Source organism: Capra hircus, chromosome 13 (genome assembly GCF_001704415.2).
Source record: "Capra hircus breed San Clemente chromosome 13, ASM170441v1, whole genome shotgun sequence".
Lineage (NCBI taxonomy): Eukaryota > Metazoa > Chordata > Mammalia > Artiodactyla > Bovidae > Capra > Capra hircus.
This window is the reverse complement of record NC_030820.1, coordinates 33,828,953-33,851,284: the sequence shown is the minus strand read 5'-3', so window position 1 is coordinate 33,851,284 and position 22,332 is coordinate 33,828,953.

Sequence of the window (22,332 nt, the reverse complement as noted above, 5' to 3'; positions counted from 1 at the left end):
CCGGAATCCACTCTGTCCACCCTTGCTCTCTAAAGGTGGGTTATTCAGCATCCCGGAAAACAAATCGCTTGGGGACGGACGCTGGGCACCAGGTGGCGCTGTTGCCCAGGGCCGTCTAGTTGCCCTCCGGGCGGGGAGGATGGGGAACGCGGGTGAAGAGAGGGTAACCGCGGAGTGCGGTCTTGGAGGTCGGGGGTGCTTCCAGTCTGGAGTTCCTAACTCAGTAGTAAGTGGAGGGCGGCCTTTAAAGAATGAAGCGCGAATTCTTCCATGCCATCCTCAATCCTCATTATAAAGCCCAGCGATTCTCCAATTCCTGGGGTGAGGGGCTGGGGCCGGGTCAAAGACTTCGAATAGTGGTCCCCGAGGGCGGGGCCGGTGGGGCGGGACACCGCTCTTTTCGGGTTCTGGCAGGGGGGTCCCGGGACGTTCCCTGGGCAGTACGTGCCATCTTTCCAGGATAGGCGCCGAGTCCACGGCTCCCAGAGCGGATCGCAGCGGGTCCCGAGGCGCCCCCGCCCCCACCTTGGTCTGGAAAAAGCCAGAGCATCCCTCGGCGCTGGGCTTTCTTCACGTAAAGTGATTACCACGTGTCAGAAAGAAACTGCTGCTTTTCTGTATAACCACAGACCACTTCGGAGAACAGGGACTTGGGATCAAAAAGGAAAACTGTTTCAAAACAAAATACTGCAAGCTGGCGCTTTCCCCCCATTCTCCCCCCCCCCCTTTTTTTAAGGGAGGGAGGATTGAAAAACAAACAAACAAAAAAGTAAGTCGGCATCTTCTCTCAACTGCAGCTGATTTCCTGTGTAAACGAAAACCATGTGATATTCCATAAAGGCTTCCAGCTTTAAATGACAGGAAATGAAAACCATCACGGAAAAGGAAAGCTGCGGAGTCAATTCCCAGCGCAGATATCATTACGGCGACAGATCAGGGGGATGGCTGCTAATGGGGGCCGGGCGCCGGCGACAGTGACTCCCCCCGCTCCCACCCCCGCAAATGTTTCTTCTGCGGGAGAAATGGGGCGGCGGCGATCACACCCCGGCGCTGCGCCCGGCAACTGGGCTTTCAATTAGGGACCGAGCTGGGGAAAGCAGCCCTTTCTTTCTGCTCGCCTCACCCGGGTCAGGTCACGACCCCTCCACCGCGTTCAATCGGCGGTGCCATCCATATGCATGAAGGCTAATTAACTCTGAAAGGCCCGGCTGGCTGGGCCCTCCCCGCCGCGCTGGGGTGCGGTGGGGAGGGCTGGGTGGGGAGGGCGCGGGCCTGGATGATCTCTCCCCCCACCCGCTCTGCAGCTGCTCCCGCGCCGGCCGAGTGCGCACGTGTGCTCGGGGAGCGCGCGTCTCCGCGGCGCGGGGACCTAAGGGTCCCGAGAATTAGCCGCATCATTTGTCGCCAGCCTAGCAACACGTGCTGATTTATCCCGATGGCTCCCGCCTGGCCCTGCGCCCCGGGCCCCAAGTATGAAAGGGATGCTCATTCTAAAGGGAGTTTCAGGTTCCAGCCACAAGGCTTCTAGCCCCGAGGCTGGCTGCCTGTGGGAGCGAGCGTGGGTAAGTCCCTCCCACCTCTCTGGGTTCCTTGCCTTTGCTCTGCTCTGACGTGATGCTGCTGGGCTGGAAAATCAGTTAGGCACTTTTCACTGATGATAAATCCCTAGAGATCTAGCCAGCTGCCATATTTTCCCTAGCTCTGAATATTTTTAGGTTTCCCAGTTCATGACAAGCCAGGAGGTACCTTGGTTTCCACGAGGTGGCAATCTGCGGGGTGATATTTTCTACTTTCTTCGGTATCAGATAAGACTCAAGTTTAGATTTTACAGACTACGTTGAACTAGTTTAAGCAAACTAGAGAATATATGATGGATGCAGGGTTTGTTCCTGGACCCACAATCTAGGATGTGCCAGACTCAGAAAGTTTCTAGTTTCTCCTTCTCTCACCTTTTCTTCTCTATTTCTGCTGCTTTTTGTTCGTGGACTGGCTTCCTCTCTACTTGTTTCTCAGTCTACCTGGCACAGAAGAGGGTCCCACTCGACAGGTGAGCTCAGGGCAGACCAGGTGAGACTGCATATCCTGCTTTCAGGCACAAGTCTCGGATTGGCCCACCTTCGATCACCATGCCTGGTCCTGGCCCAATCAACTGTGAGGAGTTAGTCACATGATACAAACATGGCTGCCAAGGGCCCATGGAGGTAGGGACTACCTAAGGGGTGGGAGAGACCAGACATGCCAAAGGGCATGTACTTCTCTGTCTCCTTCTGTCACATGTGACCTACTTATTTAACTTATATGCAGAGTACATCATGGAAATGCTGGGCTGCAGGAAGCACAAGCTGGAATCAAGATTGCCAGGAGAAATATCAATAACCTCAGATATGCAGGTGACATCACCCTTATGGCAGAAAGTGAAGAAGAACTAAAGAGCCTCTTGATGAAAGTGAGAGTGAAAAAGCTGGCTTAAAGCTCAACATTCAAAAAATGAAGCTCATGGCGTTGGATCCCACCACTTCATGGCAAAGTGATGGAGAAACAATGGAAACAGTGACAGACTTTCTTTTCTTGGGCTGCAAAATCACTGTGGATGGTGACTGCAGTCATGAAATTTAAAAACGGCTTGCTCCTTGGAAGAAAAGCAATGACAAACCTAGACAACTTATTAACAAACAGAATCATTACTTTGCCTACAAAGATCCATATAGTCAAAGTTATGGTTTTTCAGTAGTCGTGTATGGATATGAGAACTGGGCAATAAAAGCGGCTGAGCACTGAGTAACTGATGCTTTTGAACTGTGGTGTTGGAGAAGACTCTTGAGAGTCCCTTGGATAGCAAGGAGATCAAACCAGTCAATCCTAAAGGAAATCAACCCTGAATATTCATTGGAAGGACTGGTGCTGAAGCACCAATACTTTGGCCACCTGATGCCAAGAGCTAACTCATTGGAAAAGATCCTGATGCTAGGAAAGATTGAAAGGAGGAGGAGAAGGGGACGACAGAGGAAGAGATGGTTGGATGGCATCACTGACTCAATGGACATGAGTTGGAGCAGACTCCTGGAGATGGTAAAGGACAGGGAAACCTGGCTTGCTGCAGTCCAAGGGGTTGCAGAGAGTCAGACATGACTGAGCAACTGAACAACAATGTACTTACCTAATTCCGAGCCAGATTTTAACCAGGTGCAGGGTAATTTCCTCAGAGATGGCTCTAAGGGCACCTGTCCCACAGCTAGCTTTGCCTTATAATAAAGGGGAGGGCAGGATTCCTTATACAGAGTCCAGGGGTGCCAGGGAGAACATGCCTGCCTTCTCTCAGCATCAGTCAGTGAGTTAGGAGTGAAGTCACAGACTCCACCAAGACCACGGAGGAGGTGAAGCCAGCTTTCTCAGGAAGAGGTCTGTGGCCTGAGTCTGAAGAAGGGTGGGGATTGAGGGGTGGGCGGGAGGGGGGAGGCTGGTGAGGAGGGGGCGGGGGCTGGTCAGGAGGAAGGGGGGGAATGCATCCTGTTCTGAGGGAACCAGAGCTTACCTGCACATGTGACCGCCTCTCACATCAGACCTCTTGAGGGCAGATCAGGTTGGGAAGTGAGACTCAGCTCTTGGACATAAAAAGTAAAATCTTCCTTGACTAGTTAAGCAGAAATTGGATTTATTAAGTGTATTAGTAGGGATGAGCTAACCCTATCTCAACACCCAAATCAAAGTGGCTTAACACAATAAGAGGTTCATTTCACAGCACAGTCAGGGGGGACTCAAGGGCTCAGGCTCCTTTTCTCCTCCTGGCTCCACCACTTTCCAGGGACTTTGTGTCTTCCACTGCATCCTCTACCCTTCCTGGGAGGTAAGAGCATGGAGGATTGTACTGGGAGAAGTGGAGGGGAATTGGGGACCAGGCATGGAAGCCCATCTCTCTGTCCCCATTAGTCACAACACAGTCATGTGACCATGCAGCAAAGCCAGGAAGGCTGGGAAAGGAGGTCCAGCAGCCCAGCTCCATGGATGCCCAAGGATGAAGAGAAAATGGGTCTGGTGAGCATCTAGCCATTCTCTTAGGTGATGTTAGAACGTGCAGAGTCACAGGCAGGTAGGGTAACAGCAGAGGCTCTTACAGGAGCATTCCAGGAGCATTCCCAAACCCCAGCCTCAGACTCCATGAACAGGCTGTGGTGGCCTCTGCGCTCAAAGCCACTAATTCCAGATGCCTGCTTGCTTGCACACACCACCTCTACTCACACTAATGAAACTTCCAGTCCCAGGGTTGACCTTTCCGTGTCTGGGAAACAGCTCCCACCACTGCAAGCCAGATGTCTCTGCCATCACTCCAAACACTTTTTTCTCAAATACTTTCTTAAATATTTAGGCCCTAGGCGGAAACTCCTTCCTCGTCTGCTCACCCCCTTCTTTTCACCCCAGGCTACTCATTCCTAAATTCAGATCTTGAATGGGAGCATCTCAAGGGTCAAGATTTGATCCTTTCTTCCCACAGGGAGGGCTAGGACTTTGAGTTCAGACTTTTATTCTGGGAAGGCAGGACTAGAGAGCTTTTTCTGTAAGCAGGATATAGACAGTCATAAACAAGATGGATTTCCACCATCGGGGTGAGTGGGAGGAGGAGCCTTCTGGCAACCGTGGCTCTGGCTGGACCTAGATCACATAGTATTGGGAGGAATTAGATATTATCATCTATCAATTCCAAAAGCAGAAAGGCCAAATGGCAGAAACACAGGTTCTTAGAGCTGGGAGGAATGTTATAGGTTACCTGTCTTGTCTCATCTTCAATTTAACACTGAATCCCTCTCTCAAGCTGCCTTTGATCACCAGCCTCACTGAAATCTTCATAGTACTGGGTGACTCAGTACTGCCCTACAGGATAGCCTTTTGGATTACTTTTTGTTCCTGGAAGGTTTTGTTGGTTTCTTCTTTTTTTCTAAGGGGAGCAGATATCTGACTTTCTATAATTTCCACCAGTGGCTCCAGTTCTGCACTGGGAAGCTTCATGGGACAAAAGCAAACAAACAAAAAAACCTCCAGGCTGAACAGCCCTCCTCTCCACTCTATTCCCCATTTGGTGATCTGCTCAAGAGGCTTGTGGTCAGGAGGACGTATCCCCCAAAGGCAGTGTTCTACATGTCACTGCTTTTTACAACTGTCCCAGAGAGGTGCACACACATTCCAGTTTGACTAATGGAAAAACCAAGGGGCTGAGCAATTGGGTAATAGAAATCCAGGGTCCAGATCAATCCAGGGACCAGTCCCCAGCTCCACCATTGACCCTCCCGCGAGGTCCCATCCTCCCTGGGTTCATCCAGGGGCCACCTCTCTGTGTGATGGGCCCCTGTGCCTGTGCAGGCCTGAGGAGGTCTGGCCTAGAGATGCTCTGCTGGGCCCCACTGTGGGGGCTGTCACTTTAGTATCTCTCAGCAGTTACTGCAAACAGTAGAAAGCATAGACATAAAAACAAGTCCTCCTGTAACAGCCTCTGACAATATTCCCCTGAATGCGTAGTGTGATAACTTAGAAGAAGAAGAAAAAAACTCAGTTACTCTAAAATTTTCTTTTGGGAAAAAGAAAAACATTACTGTTATCTTTCTGAAACCACTGTTTGTCACCTCCGATGCCCTTGGCCTAATGGATCCCCCCAAGGAAGGAAGACGCCTGTTATTAGTGGGATCGCTGGTGATTGTATAGGGCTGCTCTGGGAATGATGTCTTAATAGACAGACATAGCGGCCAAGTTCAAATGTGGATGTGTCGCAGGCTGCCTCATCCATCCAGACCCTGGACTCCAATTATGGTTAACCCCCCCCAATCCTGGATCTTTTGCTGTATCCATCTATCTTCCCACTGTTTTCATGATTATAAAGGAAATGGAGGTTTATTATAAAATATCTGGAAAATACGGGCATATACATATATTAAAAAAATGAAAATGGTCAGGAAAAACCGCGGCTAACAGTTTAGTGTCTTTTGTCTGGGTTTTTACACATATATGTATATTGAGGTTAATGTCATGCTATAGAGCCAGTTTTGTAGCTTCTTTTCTCATTTAATATTGAATGGTGAGCATTTTGCCATATGGGTTTGTTCAGAAGAGGGCTTTAAGGCTGAATCACATGCCTTTCACTGGCTTGTTCCTCAATCAGGAAAGATGAAGTGTGCCAGTCTGTGAAGACATAATTGTCACCAAGACAGCCAGCCGGCCCTCGGAGGTCTCCTCACCTGGTGGGGGAGGCGGAAGTGGGGAGCCAGTCATTGCCAAGGTGGTGATCACTGGGGAAAGGGACGATGCATACCCCACACATACCAGGGGTCCACGGTGGGCAGGGGGTGGTGAAGCCCCTCTGAGGAAGTCCTAACAGGTGAATTCAAGAAGTGCGCAGCCGCCTAAGGGAGGAGGGAAAGATGGCAAGACTTGGCTGCGGACTGGGCGTGAGGAAGGAACGAAGGATGGCGCCAAGGTGCTTGGCTTGGACGCCAGGTGGTCCTGGGGCTGACTTCCGGGCGTGGGAGCTCCGGGCTGGCTCCACTTTTCCTTCTCGTGCTGCTTACAGTGCTGCAGGGAGCGTCCTTAAACACAAGTCTGTGGGCGCCTCTCTGCTGTCTCCTAGGGGTTACGGAGTTCCTGCGTCACGTGGTGGGATGGGTTTTCAGGATCTGGTGTGGATTAACTTTACCTTCCAGAGATGGAGCCCTCCCAGCAGGGGTGAGGGGCTCAGGCCGTGGCGCCTCAACAGCAGCTGTAGCAGTCAGGGTGGTGACATCAGTGGGTGCATGTGGTCCCCCCATGCGGCAGGCTCTGCTCCCAGCACCTCATGTGTTTTTACTTATTAAATCCTCACACCCCCGCTCTGAGGTCAGTGCTGTCAGGCCCTCATCTCAGCTGAAGGGAGCACCAAGTGTCACTGGCTTGTCCACTGTCCCCGAGGATGTGAATAGGGAGCTGACACCCGATGCCAGAGCCTGTGCTCTCCACACCCGAGCAGGACTTTGTTTAATGTGGCCGATTTCTTATTTTTTTATTATATTTCTTTGAACACTAGGTCAGCTGAGTATTTTAATCTTTTTGCTTTTCCGTCCTGTTTTTGGACGTGGATATTGTGTGTGTGTGCATGTGTGGTGAGGTGTGTGGGGTGCTTGCTGTGCTGTGTCATGTGGAGTGTGTGTATCTGCATGAGTGTGTGGAATATACATGAGTGTCTGCATCTGTGTGGAATGTGTCGTCGTGGTGTGTGCTTGTGTCTGTGTGTGTATGTAGTGTGGTGTGTGTGTGGAGTGTATGTGGGGTGGGTGTATGGTGTGGGGTCTTTGGGGGGTTGTGGAGTGTATGTGTACAATGTATCATATGTGGTCTGGGTGGAGTGTGTGTACAGTATGCATCTGTGTGCGGCATATAAGTGTGTGTAGTGTGTGTGTGGGGGTTGTGGAGTGCCTGTGCAGAATGTGTGATATGTGGTCTGGGTAGTATGTGTGTGTGTGAATAATGTGTGTGTATATGTATAGTTTTGGGGGGGCTGGTTGTGGAGTACATGTGTATAATGTGTTATATGTGGTCGGGGTGGAGTGTGTGTGGAGTGTGTATGTGTGTGTGGAATACATGTGGTCTGGGTGGTATGTGTGTGGAGTATGTGTGTGTATAGTGTGTGTGGGGGTTGTGGAGCGCCTGTGTAGAATGTGTGATATGCGGTCAGGGTGGAGTGTGTGTGTGGGTTGTGGAGTGGATAATGTGTGTGTGGAATACATGTGGTCGGGGTGGTATGTGTGTGGAGTGTATGTACAGTGTGCGCCTGTGTGTGGAGTGTATGTGTGTGTAGTGTGTGTGTGTGGGGGGTTGTGGAGTGCCTGTGTAGAATGTGTGATGCCTGGTGTGGGTGGAGTGTGTGGAGTGTGTGTGGAGTGTGTGTGTAGTGTGTGGGGGTTGTGGAGTGCCTGTGTAGAATGTGTGATGCCTGGTGTGGGTGGAGTGTGTGGAGTGTGTGTGGAGTGTGTGTGTAGTGTGTGGGGGTTGTGGAGTGCCTGTGTAGAATGTGTGATGCCTGGTGTGGGTGGAGTGTGTGGAGTGTGTGTGGAGTGTGTGTGTGTGGGGGGGGTTGTGGAGTGCCTGTGTAGAATGGGTGATACGTGGTGTGGGTGGAGTGTGTGTGGAGTGTGTGTGTAGGGTGTGGGGGCTGTGGAGTGCCGGTGTAGAATGGGTGATACCTGGTGTGGGTGGAGTGTGTGTGGAGTGTGTGTGGAGTGTGTGTGGAGTGTGTGGGGGTTGTGAGTGTGTATGATGTGTGTGTGGAATACCTGTGGTCAGGGTGGAGTGTGTGTACAGTGTGTGCCTGTGTGTGGAGTATATGTGTGTGTGTGGGGGGGTTGTGGAGTGCCTGTGTAGAACGTGTGATACCTGGTGTGTGTGGAGTGTGTGTGGAGTGTGTGTGTGGAGGGTGTGGGGGTTGTGGAGTGCCTGTGTAGAACGTGTGATACCTGGTGTGTGTGGAGTGTGTGTGGAGTGTGTGTGGAGTGTGTGTGTGGAGGGTGTGGGGGTTGTGGAGTGCCTGTGTAGAATGTGTGATGCCTGGTGTGGGTGGAGTGTGTGGAGTGTGTGGAGTGTGTGTGGAGTGTGTGTGGAGGGTGTGGGGGTTGTGGAGTGCCTGTGTAGAACGTGTGATACCTGGTGTGTGTGGAGTGTGTGTGGAGTGTGTGTGTAGGGTGTGGGGGTTGTGGAGTGCCGGTGTAGAATGGGTGATACCTGGTGTGGGTGGAGTGTGTGGAGTGTGTGGAGTGTGTGTGGAGGGTGTGTGTGGAGGGTGTGGGGGTTGTGGAGTGCCTGTGTAGAATGTGTGATACCTGGTGTGTGTGGAGTGTGTGGAGTGTGGGTGGAGTGTGTGTGGAGGGTGTGTGGAGTGTGTGTGGAGTGTGTGTGGAGTGTGTGTGTGGAGGGTGTGGGGGTTGTGGAGTGCCTGTGTAGAATGTGTGATGCCTGGTGTGGGTGGAGTGTGTGGAGTGTGTGGTGTGTGTGGAGTGTGTGTGGAGTGTGTGTGGAGGGTGTGGGGGTTGTGGAGCGCCTGTGTAGAATGTGTGGGGGAGTGTGTGGAGTGTGTGGAGTGTGTGGAGTGTGTGTGGAGGGTGTGTGTGGAGGGTGTGGGGGTTGTGGAGTGCCGGTGTAGAATGGGTGATACCTGGAGTGTGTGGAGTGTGTGTGGAGTGTGTGTGGAGGGTGTGTGTGGAGGGTGTGGGGGTTGTGGAGTGCCTGTGTAGAATGGGTGATACATGGTGTGTGTGGAGTGTGTGGAGTGTGTGTGGAGGGTGTGTGTGGAGGGTGTGGGGGTTGTGGAGCGCCTGTGTAGAACGTGTGATACCTGGTGTGTGTGGAGTGTGTGTGGAGTGTGTGTGGAGTGTGTGTGGAGGGTGTGGGGGTTGTGGAGCGCCTGTGTAGAATGTGTGGGGGAGTGTGTGGAGTGTGTGGAGTGTGTGTGGAGTGTGTGTGGAGGGTGTGTGGAGTGTGTGTGGAGGGTGTGGGGGTTGTGGAGCGCCTGTGTAGAATGTGTGATGCCTGGTGTGGGTGGTGTGTGTGGAGTGTGTGGAGTGTGTGTGGAGTGTGTGTGGAGGGTGTGGGGGTTGTGGAGCGCCTGTGTAGAATGTGTGGGGGAGTGTGTGGACAGCGTGTGCCTGTGTGTGGAGTGTGTGTGGAGGGTGTGGGGGTTGTGGAGCGCCTGTGTAGAATGTGTGGGGGAGTGTGTGGACAGCGCGGGGCGTGTGCGTGCACTGTGCGCACTGCCCCTCTGTGCGCATGAGGTCCCGGGGTTCTGGCGCCCCGCAGGTCAGCGGAACCGTGCAGAGGGACATCAGGGGGTGGCTCCTTCTGGGTGGAGCCAGGAGGGCAGCAGAGCGTCGCGGCTCTGTCCCCGGTCAGGTCGGCGCCGCCGTCAGGGTCAGGGCGCATGGTGGCGGTTGCTTGCTCCGTGGCTACACCTGCGGGAATCTTGCTAGAGCACGCGACCATGAGACCTGAAGGAGGCCAGGGCCTGGCCCGGGTCGGGGGCCTTCCCTGTGCGTCCCTGGCAGCGAGAGGGTCTGAGAAAGCCCCTCGACAAGCCCCGGAGCCTCTGTCCTAACGTTCCGTTCCCTCCCTGCCCCACCAAGTGGTCTCCCCCAGGGCCTTGCCCAGCCCTCCATCTGGCATCTTCCTCCTTTTCTTCATGCAGGCTCTGTGAGGCTTGGCAGGTAGGAGGCTTCCCTGGGACGGAAGGCTTTGCATCTAGCTCGAACCCCAGCAAACACGGCAGCGGAGAGAAAGCAGTAAGGACGTTTGCCCCTCCGCCTCCTTATCCATGGCTTCACTTTCCGAGGCTTTAGTTACCCGTGGTTCAAAAATATTAAGTGGGAAATTCCAGAAGTAAACAAGCCCCATGTTTTAAATGGCATGCCATCCTGAGGAATGTGATACAGTGTCACTGAGGTTGCTCTGATCCATGATCAGAATCTTTTATTCATGAAATTGTGAAGGAAGATAAAATTCATGCTAGCTTTGTTGTTGCACTTCAAGCCGTCACACCTCTTAGGATCCCTCCTAAGAATATGGGTTCTTTTGTCCCATTTGGAGGGCAACAGTGGGTGATAAGTGCTTCGTTAAGATGAAAAAGGCATGAAATTTGTACAATAAGATGTTTTGAGAGTGTGAGAGAGATCACATCCAGCTGATTTTTAGTACAATGTATTATATTCTTGCCTGGAGAATCCCATGGACAGAGGAGCCTGGTGGGCTACAGTCCAAAGAGTCAGACACGACTGAAGAGACTTAGCACACATGCGCGCATTGTTACAATCGTTCTATTTTATTTTCAGTTGTGGTTGTTAACCTGTGTGTAATTTATACACCAAACTGCATCATAGATGTGTAAGTACTATAGGAAAAAGCCAAGTATACCTGGGGTTCAGTACTATCCACGGTTTCAGGCATCCACTGGGGGTCTTGGACTGTATCCCTGTAGATGAAGCTGCTGCTGCTGCTGCTAAGTCACTTCAGTCGTGTCCAACTCTGTGCGACCCCATAGACAGCAGCCCACCAGGCTCCGCTGTCCCTGGGATTCTCCAGGCAAGAACACTGGAGTGGGTTGCCATTTCCTTCTCCACCGTAGATGAAGGGAGACCAGTATAAAACCTACATTCTTAGAAGGCATCCTTGTTCCATCTGGGACCCCAGAAAGCCTGAGTGAGCCCCTGTGCACCAGTATGGCCTCCAGGAATGTCCCTTCCTAAGTGGTGACTTCCAAGGGGTTAAGGGAGCCAGGTCCGGGGAGAGAGGGGCTGCCTCTAGTGGCCCCGGGGACACCCCAGGAGCCATCCTGCCCGTGGAGGGTCTTGGTCTCTTTCACCTCAGCTGGGAGGGTGGGGTGAGGAGGGAAGCCCAGACCAGAACAGGAAGTACAGTTGTAAATGGAGTGAATCTTTTTATTTTACCAGAACCAGATGTATAAAAGTACCAGGAAAAAAGAAGCCAAAGGTTAACAAAACAGACTACTGCCATCAGGAATGATGAAGTTTTATGGCCGTGCCTGTCAAGGGCGTGGTTTATGAGGTACAACTCTGGGCTGGACATTGAGGGCAGGGCAGGAGGGCAGGGGCACCCGCCCCCCGGGTGAGTGGACAGCCCTCCACGTGAGTCCAGGGCTGAGGCACCTCCGGGGAGCCCCTGTGCACCTGAGCGTCCTGCCTGGGCTCTCTGCAGGTTGGAAGTGCATTTGTGCCTAGGATTCTCTGCCTGCCATCAGCCCTGTCTCATCTGTGACCTCGGTCCCACTGTTGTCTAACTGCCCAGGTAATGACCTTCACCAGCACTCAGCCGCACAGTCTCAGAATGGCCTGTGTTGAGACCTGGGTTTGCTCACCTCAGTGTATGACCCTGCACACAAGCCTCATGTCATTATCCTCTTCTCTGCTCCAACCATCACCCCCAACCCACCGGCCCCTGCAACCAATGACTCCCAACCACTCCCTCCCTCCCAGTAAAAGCTGGTGGCACCCCTATGGCCCCCAGGCACCCCTCTGGCTCCACCCCAGCCACTTCTCCACCAGGTCAGCTTGTTCCCACTGCAACCTTTGTGCTGGCTCCTGCTTTCCCTGGAAAGCACCTCCAGATATCCACACATCTCCCCCAGAGTCTCTGTCCAAATGCCACCTGTTGGCTGGCTCTGACGGCGGAGCCCACTGTACAAGGGAAAGGTGGTCTTCCAGCAGCTGGGCCAAAGACACTGAGAAGATTCCTGTTTTAAGGAAGCCCTCGTGGCCTTGGATCCTGTGGACAGGATTGTAGCAAAACCTGCAAGGGCCTTACAGGTCTAGGGTGAGCTTCTCGAATCATTTATGAAGTGGGTGCCTCACACCTGAACCCTCAGAGTCACAGGTGGTCTTCCTGGTGTAAATGTTTCAGTTCAGTTCAGTCGCTCAGTTGTGTCCGACTCTTTGATACCCCAAGAACGGCAGCACGCCAGGCCTCCCTGTCCATCACCAACTCTCAGAGTCTACCCAAACCCATGTCCATTGAGTTGGTGATGCCATCCAACCATCTCATCCTCTGTTATCCCCTTCTCCTCCTGCCCTCAATCTTTCCCAGCATCAGGGTCTTTTCAAATGAGTCAGCTTTTTGCATCAGGTGGCCCAAGTATTGGAGCTTCAGCTTCAACATCAGTCCTTCCAATGAACACCCAGGACTGATTTCCTTTAGGATGGACTGGTTGGATCTCCTTGTAGTCCAAGGGACTCTCAAGAGTCTTCTTCAACACCACAGTTCAAAAGCATCAATTCTTCAGTGCTCAGCTATCTTTATAGTCCAACTCTCACATCCATACATGATGACTGGAAAAACCATAGCTTTGACTAGGCGGACCTTTGTTGGCAAAGTAACGTCTCTGCTTTTTTAATACTCTGTCTAGGTTGGTCATAACTTTTCTTCCAAGGAGTAAGCGTCTTTTAATTTCATGGCTGTGGTCACCATCTGCTGTGATTTTGGAGCCCAGAAAAATAAAGTCAGCCACTGTTTCCACTGTTTCCCCATCTATTTGCCATGAAGTGGTGGGACCAGATGCCATGATCTTGGTTTTCTGAATGTTGAGCTTTAAGCTAGCTTTTTCACTCTCCTCTTTCACTTTCATCAAGAGGCTTTTTAGTTCCTCTTCACTTTCTGCCATAATGGTGGTATCATCTGCATATCTGAGGTTATTGATATTTTTCCCAGCAATGTTTAAAAATGTGTAAATATGTGATGCTTTGTGTCTTGTAGTGTTGTTTCATTTCAAAGCAAAGGAAAAGGCAGGACACTCTGGCCCATGGTGCCAACAACTTGGCGCAGAATCCAGCAAGGCTGGAAGGTGGGGGTGCTGGTGCTCAGAGCCCAGTCTAGCCCATCCAGAGAGATGGGAGATGTGGTGCTGGATGGGTTATCAGCCCAGAGAGGCAGCACCCAGGTCCCCACTCACCCTCCTTATATCTCATAGATTCTGGAATGAGCTATGGGGGGAGTTATTTTAGAGCCAAGCAGGGGTTTTTATAGCAGGTTTTCTTGTTTAAGAATTTGAAAGCTGTGTTTTACTGTCTACCTTGAGCCTCCCCCAGCACCATTAGCTGGTCCCCTGGGAGTTCTCATGGGTACCTGTGGTCTCTCTCAGGCACGCCTGGGAGGCAGAGGGAGGCTGGATGACTCACACCTGCTGAGTACAAAGCCTTGTGGTGGGGAGGGGCTGAGGTGCAGGCTGGAGGGATGCCCAGAGACCACTGTGTGCACAGCTCTGTTCTCAAGCCTGCAGGAGGCACATCCCTCCAGAGCCGTCTCTCCATGGCCCTGCTTTCCTCTGCCGGACCTTCCTGGACAAATGAGGACTTTCCCCACAACCTGAGCTGGGCTAGTGGTGATGCTGTTCATTTAATGTATCGCTGGACATAGAGCCCACATGGGCTGACTGAACATATTCTAATAACTCAGGGGGGAAAATCCATATTGCAAGTCACTGTACTTAGCCTGGCTTTACAAGAACTGTTTATTCCACGAACCACAGAGCATTCATCATTCTCATTCTCCTTGGAGCACATGAAACGGCGCACAGATAAATTGGGGAATTCCTCCCCAACCCCTTAGCTATGAAAAAAAGAAAAGAGAGAATGCAAATACACAAGAATCCTGGAAAACAGCTGATCCAGGCAGTGGCTTTGGTCTCTACATCTGAATACTCATCACAGTTGGTAACATTAAGCCGTGGTCCCCTTCCCTGGGCCAGAGAAGACAGTCATCTGTCACTCAGATGCAGGAGGTCTCTGTGCAGCCTCAGGGGGCTCAGGCCTCGGCTGGGAGTGGGGAGATGACAGGGAAGGCAGAATAGAGGAGTTTCTGTTGGCAGGGACGGTCCTCAATTATGCAGGAGTGTAAACTGAACATCTCCTGGAAATTCAGGTGACAGGGTAATTACCTGCCTCTAGAAACAGCAGGCACCCATGTGGTTCAGATGGTAAAGAATATGCCTACAACACGGGAGACCCAGGTTCAATCCCTGGATCGGGAAGATCCCCTGGAGAAGGGAATGACTACCCACTCCACTATTCCTGATTGGAGAATTTCATGGACAGAGTAGTCTGGTGGGCTACAGTCCACGGAGTCACCAAGAGTCGGACATAACTGAGCGACTAACACACTAACAGACACAGGGGAGAGGGGACACCGTTTGCCCGCCTCTCCTGTGCCTAGCACTGCGCTCATCAGCAGGTTTAACTGTGATCGGATAAGGTTCGTGGTTATCTCATTTTGCAGTTTAAGGTCCCAGAAGCCACGGGAGATTTAGTACTTGACAAGAAAATGGCAGGTCCATTCTCTGGAGGTGCAGTGGATATGAATCTGCCTGCCAACCTACGAGACATGGGTTCGAACCCTGGTCCTGGAAGATTGCACATGTTCTGAGCAATTAAGCCCGTGCAGCACAACTATTGAGCGTGTACTCTAGACCCTGGGAGCCACAGCTGTTGAGTCCTTGTGCCGCAGCCCCTGAAGCCTGTGTGCCCTGGAGCCTGTACTGTGCAACAGAAGCCACTGGCATGAGGAGACTGCATGATCGCCGCAACCAAAAGTAGCCCCGACTCACCGGCCACTAAAGAAAGCCCGCGCAGAGCACTGGAGACCCACACAGCCAAAAGTAAATAAATAAATAATTGTTTAAAAAGAGAAAAGAAAATGGCAGGTCCGAATCCCAGTCCTCTGCCCTCAGACTCACGTTCTGGTCCCCACCCACCACATGCTGTGGGGAAGGGGGAGGGCACTGAGCGTTCAGGATGGAGACACAGCATCAAGGGAGGAGGGAGATAAGGAGATCCTCGCAAAGACAGGCTACCTGGGACATCACCTTCCTAGTGATGGGGGCCCTACTCCACAAGAAGCCAACACCCCAGGTTGGCACACGCCTGCCATGAGCACCAGTTACATCTTGTTGTGCCTTTATCTCTCAGCCCCTCTGGATGGGGGAGGGGAGACAGAGGCCAGAGAAGACACTTTGAACCAGTGTTCCTGGGGGTCTGAAAGAAGGGTGACTAAAGAAACTCCTGAAATCCATAAAGACACTATTTTTTTTTCTGCATTTAGGGATATTCTTGAGTGTTCCTCAGAGGCCAGAAGTGCCCTTGTTTAAAATTCATAACTCATCACTTGTTCATTTCAATCATACCATCTTCAAAAACAAAGGATTTTCGTTAGTACCTAAACGTGAATTAAAATTCATTAAAATTTAATTCACTATAAATAAATAAAAAATAAAATTCATTAAAATTTAAACCTGAAAACAGTATTTTTCTGAATATTATGGTCTGTGCCATGAATAATAGAACAACTTCTTTTAGCTCCTTGGCATTTCAACCCATTGAGTCCAGACAGCCAGGTAAACCCATATCTGCCTATTCTGCTAATTTTGTTGTTATTTTACATCAGATGGCAATGGTTTCCATTTGAAAGATTTTCTTTTTCCTGAATGTGTAAAGAACCTGAAACAATTAATAGGGTAGCTTGTAACAAGGCCTGCTCTGGTGTTTCCCATATAGACATTTCAACTGTCTGCCTCAAGGACAAAGGTTGATGACCCTGTAGAGAGACATCCCTGTCCTCTTACAGCCCCTTGGAAGGGGACTTGCCCCACCCCAGGACTGTTTTCCAGCCACCAAACTAAGTGGCATAGAATCAAAATATCTAAATTTCCCTGCATGTTGTCATCTAGGTCTGGAGTCCCATAAACCTTCCTTTAAAGCAAGTTAACAGTCTCTCCCTTCTCTCATCCACACAGATGCCAGCACCATATTTCCCAAACATGGTCACAGAGTATTTTTCACTCAGTCCCACCGTCAATTTGTTGTTGGTGTTCAGTAACTAAGTTGTGTCTGATTCTTGCAACCTCATGGACTGCAGCACACCAGGCTTCTCTGTCTTTCACTATTTCCCAGAGTTTGCCCAAGTTCATCCATTGTATTGGTGACGCCATCCAACCATCTCATCCTCTGCTGCCCCCTTCTCCTCCTGCCCTCAATCTTTCCCAGCATCAGGGTCTTTTCTAAAGAGTTGGCTCTTTGCATCAGGTGGCTAGAGTATTGTAGCTTCAGTAGCAGTCCTTCCAATGAGTATTCAAGGTTGATTTCCTTTAGAATTGGCTGGCTTGATCTTGCAATCCAAGAGACTCTCAAGAGTCTTCTCCAGCATCACAGTTCGAAAGCATCAGTTTTTTGGTGCTCATCCTTCTTTATGGTCCAACTCTCATATCCATACATGACTACTGGAAAAACCATAGCTTTGACTGTATGGACCTTTGTCAGCAAATTATAGACCATTATCTATAGAAGGCCCTATATATACTGTTGGTGGGAGTGTAAACCAGTGCAGCCATTATGAAGACAATGGAGGTTCCTTAAAAAACTAAAAACAGAGCTAGTACATGACCCAGCAATCCCACTGCTGGGCATATACCCACAGAAAATCATAATTCCAAAATATACATGTACCCGAATAAAAGTTCATTGCAGCACTATTTATAATAGCCAAGATATGGAAGCAACCTAAATGTCCATCAACAGAGGAACGGATAGAGAAGATGTGTTCAGTTCAGTATAGTCACTCAGTTGCATTCGACTCTTTGCGACCCCATGAATCGCAGTACACCAGGCCTCCCTGTCCACCACCAACTCCCAGAGTTCACCCAGACTCAGGTCCATCAAGTCAGTGATGCCATCCAGCCATCCCATCCTCCGTCGTCCCCTTCTTCTCCTGCCCCCCAATCCCTCCCAGCATCAGAGTCTTTTCCAATAAGTCAACTCTTCGCATGAAGTGGCCAAAGTACTGGAGTTTCAGCTTTAGCATCATTCCTTCCAAAGAAATCCCAGGGTTGATCTCTTTTAGAATGGACTGGTTGGATCTCCTTGCAGTCCAAGGGACTCTCAAGAGTCTTCTCCAACACCACAGTTCAAAAGCATCAATTCTTTGGTGCTCAGCCTTCTTCACAGTCCAACTCTCACATCCATACATGACTACTGAAAAAACCATAGCCTAGACTAGACGGACCTTAGTTGGCAAAGTAACATCTCTGCTTTTGAATATCCTATCTAGGTTGGTCATAACTTTTCTTCCAAGGAGTAAGCGTCTTTTAATTTCATGGCTGCAGTCACCATCTACAGGGATTTTGGAGCCCCCCAAAAACAAAATCTGACACTGTTTCCACTGTTTCCCCATCTATTTCCCCTGAAGTGATGGGACTGGATGCCATGATCTTCGTTTTCTGAATGTTGAGCTTTAAGCCAACTTTTTCACTCTCCTCTTTCACTTTCATCAAGAGGCATTTTAGTTCCTCTTCACTTTCTGCCATAAGGGTGGTGTCATCTGCATATCTGAGGTTATTGATATTTCTCCCGGCAATCTTGATTCCAGCTTGTGTTTCTTCCAGTCCAGCGTTTCTCATGATGTACTCTGCGTATAAGTTAAATAAGCAGGGTGACAATATACAGCCTTGACGTACTCCTTCAATGGAATATTACTCAGCCGTAAAAAGGAACAAAATTGTGCCATTTGCAGAGACATGAATGGACTTACAGACTGTCATACAGAGTGAAGTAAGTCAGAAAAACAAATACTGTATATTAATGCATAAATATGGAATCTAGAAAAAAGGTACGGATGAACCTATTTGCAAAGAAGAAATAGAGAAACAGATGTAGAGAACAAACATACGGACACAGGGGTGAATTGGGAGACTGCGACTGACAGATACGCTATTGATACTATGCATGAAATAGATAACTAATGAGAACCTACACTATAGCACAAGGAACTCAACTTGATGTTCTGTAGCGACTTAAAAGGGAAGGAAATCTGAAAAAGAAGGGATATATGTATAGCTGATTCACTTTGCTGTACAGGAGAAATGAACACAGCATTGTAAAGCAGCTATACTCCATATTTTTTTTTTTTTTAAAAAAGGAAAGTCCTGTAGCCTTCAAGATCCTGTTAGCGTAGGGAGGCATGAACACCCCTCTCTGTCAAACCAAACAGGTAATGTCACGCTGTGTGCTGTATTTATGTTGATCCTTCAGCTTAGAATGCTTTCTTCTCTGGTTAAAACAATCATCCTTGAGGACTTCCCTGGTGGTCCAGTGGATAGAAATCTGCCTGCCAAGCAGGGGACACAGGTTCAATCTCTGGCCGGGGAAGATCCCACGTGCCACAGAGCAGCTAAGCCCGTGCAGCACAACCGCTGAGCCCACACACTGCGTGTGCTGTGTGTCTAGAGCTCGGCAACAAGAGAAGCCACCGCAGTGAGAAGCCCATGCGCCACAGCCAGAGAGGAGCCGCCTCTCTCCACAGCTAGAGAAAAGCCTGCACAGCAATGAAGGCTCAGTGCAGCCAAAAATGCATGGGGTCGCTCAGTCGTGTCTGACTCTTTGCAACCCCATGGGCTGTAGCCTACCAGGCCCCTCAGTCCATGGGATTTTCCAGGCATGAATACTGGAGCGGATTGCCACTTCCTTCTCCAGCGGATCTTTCCGACCGAGGGATTGAACCCGGGTCTCCTGCATTGTAGGCAGACATTTCACCGTCTGAGCCACCAGCAGCCGAAAATAAATAAATACAATTATTTTAAAAAATCATACTGGAGACCCAAATGAGATTGGGCCTCCCAATTCTTCTAGCTGGGATGGACCACACAGTCCTCTTTGATCTCACAATATCTCGTGCTTTCATTATAGCATGCGTTTCACTTCGCTTTTTGTACTGCTTAGGTTCCTTTGGCTGCAATAACACTTCTTAATGGCAGACGTCTTCTCTTTACATTCTGTGGATACTGACTGGGTGTTTCTGTGCACAAGTCATGGAACTTGACCTTATGAGATTCGCATTTAATAAGGCATGGACCTTTAAGAAGTGTGAAGTCCATATTTTCAACACGTGTGCTGGGAAGAGATCCAATATCTTAAGTATAACAAGAGCTCTGACAAATCAATAAGAAAAGACTGAGTATCCCTATAGGAAATGAAGGTAATTGCAGACATTGCTGGTGACAGTATTCATCCCCAGCACTTTTCTGGAGGGTATTTTGACAATACGCATTTAAAATATGTATAAACTTTGGCTCAGTAATTCCACACTAAGGAGCTTCCCCTAAGGAAGCAATTAGGACGTGCACCAAGATTGAATACCATTGTACTTAACATCATTATGTTAGAAATAGGGTGATTTATAATATTAAAAGCTGGAAACAGCACATCCATAGAATGAAACTTTTTTGCAAAAATAAAAATTATTTTTTCAAAAAGTATTAAATACACAGAAAAATATCTAGGATAAAATCTATATATATATAAAGATACACACAAAACCCTGTTCCAACACTAGAATGTATTAGTAAGAAGAGGTATTTTATGTTTTTCCAATTTTGTCTCTTAATATTTTCAACAGTGATTATGTGTCTATTTTAAAAGCAGAAAAAAAATTTTTTTTGAAAGAAGAATATTAAGTATAAAAGGAGAGATGAGGCGAATACAGAAAGGCCCAGGGCTGGGATTCAGCCAATATACACCAATATATAGCTGTAACAGCTAGGGGCCATTTGATTCACTGGGACCCTGTGTACTGGTCATTAAAGATATGTAGCATTGGATTTCTCTGGTTCTCCAGTGGTTAAGAGTCCGCCTGCCAATGGAGGGGGCATGGGTTCAATCCCTGGTCTGGGAAGATTCCACATGCCTCGGGCAACTAAGCCTGCCTGCCACAGCTGCTAAGCCCCTGCTCCACGATTGCTGGAGCCTGCTTGCTCCAGAGCCCGTGCTCTTGCAATGAGGAGCCCAAGCACTACAACCAAAGAGTAGCCCCTGCTTGCCGCAACTCGAGAAGCCATGCAAAGCAATGAAGCCCCAGCACAGTCAAAAATAAATGACATTTTAAAAATTAAAAAAAAAAAGTATACTTAGCGTCATCCATGCAAACAATCATTGTCAAAGGCAGAAAATGATACACTTCTTTAAGCCCCGATAAAGTGCATTTAAAAATTACATTCAGTGAAAAGAATTGCTTGCTCTAAAACCATTGAGAAAGGAAATGAAATAGACCATCATCTGCTAGAGACTTTTGGAATCACTGAGCTTAAAAGCTGGAAAGAATCTTAAAGACAAGCAATGCCACAGCTGGAGAAAATGTGGTTCAGAGGTACTTACCCACTCTCTCAAGGTCCAAGACATAGGGTGGGGTGATGGGTTGAATTGTGTCCCTCCCACCCCTCCCTTCAGAATCCATAAGGTGAAGTCCTAATCCCTCAATTCTACAGAACATGACCTTCTTTGGAAATAATGTCATTGTAGGTGTAACTGGTTAAATGAATACTCCAGTATTCTTGCCTGGGAAAGCCCATGGACAGAGAAGCCTGGCGGGTTATAGTTCATGGGGTCACAAAGAGTTGGACACAACCGAAATGACTAAACGACAACAGATGAGGTCACAAGGGTGGCCTTGATCCTACATGGCTGGTTTCGCTAAAAAGGGGACATCTGGGCCCAGACCTGCCCACATGGAGAATGCCATGCAGACACAGAAGCAGAGATGGAGGTGATGCTGCTGTAAACCTAAGATCGTAGCTGAGGATTAGCCAAAGATTGCCAGAAAAATAGAGTGTCTGGCAATTAGCAAATTGCCAGAAAAATAGAGCGTCTTCTCTCTCGGCCCGCCACAGAGCCAGCCCTGCAGGCACATCGATTTTGGCCCTGGCATCTGGAGCTGTGAGGTGACACCTTTCTGTTATTCTCTGTTAGGGCAGCCCTTGCCCCCTACTCTAGGTCAGAAGCAGAGCCAGAACCCGGGTGTGCTGGCTCCCAGTCCAGGACTGAGCCCTCGGAACACATGTCTAGTAGAAGCTTCTATAGTTAGCAAACTTCTGGACTCTCTCTGCACAGAGGGGTCTGTGATCTTCACGGACAGAACTAGCTTTAGCTTTGAATCCCAAGCAAAGCTGGGATCAGGACTCAGGCTTGAATTGAAGGGTCGTGAGCTGCTTACATCTCCAGTTATAGGTGCGGGTGGAAATGGGTCCTGAAGACCCATGACCTGTGTGTGAGGCGGGACAGGATGGTGGCCTTAAAGGATCGTGTTGTGCTGGAGTGAATTGCTTTCTATTAAGACCAAAATGGCAACTCTGTGACCAGCAGAGTTGGTCATCTCAGGCATTTTGCTGTTCTTATATGCCTCCTCCAGGTCCAGATGTCTGAAGCCAGCATGCCAGGTCTGTGACTGCCCATGCAATTCAGATTATGCATTTTTTAAACTGTATTGGTTTTGAATACTTTTTTGTTTTTGTATATATTTGTTTTGTCTAATTTTTTCAATTGTGTAGTTGATTTACAATGTTAATTTTTTCTGCACAGCAAAGTGATTCAGTCATTCAGGTATATATTCTTTTCCATTATGGTTTGTCACAGGAGATCGAATACAGCTCCCTGAGCTATGCAGCAGGACCTGGTTGCTTACTCATCCTGTACGTAATAGTTTTCATCTGCTAATCCCAACCTCCTACTCTTTCCCTCCCCACGCCCCTCCCCCTTGGCAACCACAACTGTGAGACTGTTCTTGTTTTGTAGACATGTTGATCTGTATTGCATTTTAGATTCCACACATTACGTATTGAATCCTCTTAACACCAGGGCAAAGAAAGGAGCTGCAGGGGATGGGCATCTTGTTTGCTGGAGCTCGCCTTCTGAGTAGGAAATAAGACACACTCCTGGGGTGATAGGCAACAGCGATCCGCTGTGGGTGGGATCTCCCCACCCACCAAACACAGGAAAGGGGAGGCCCATC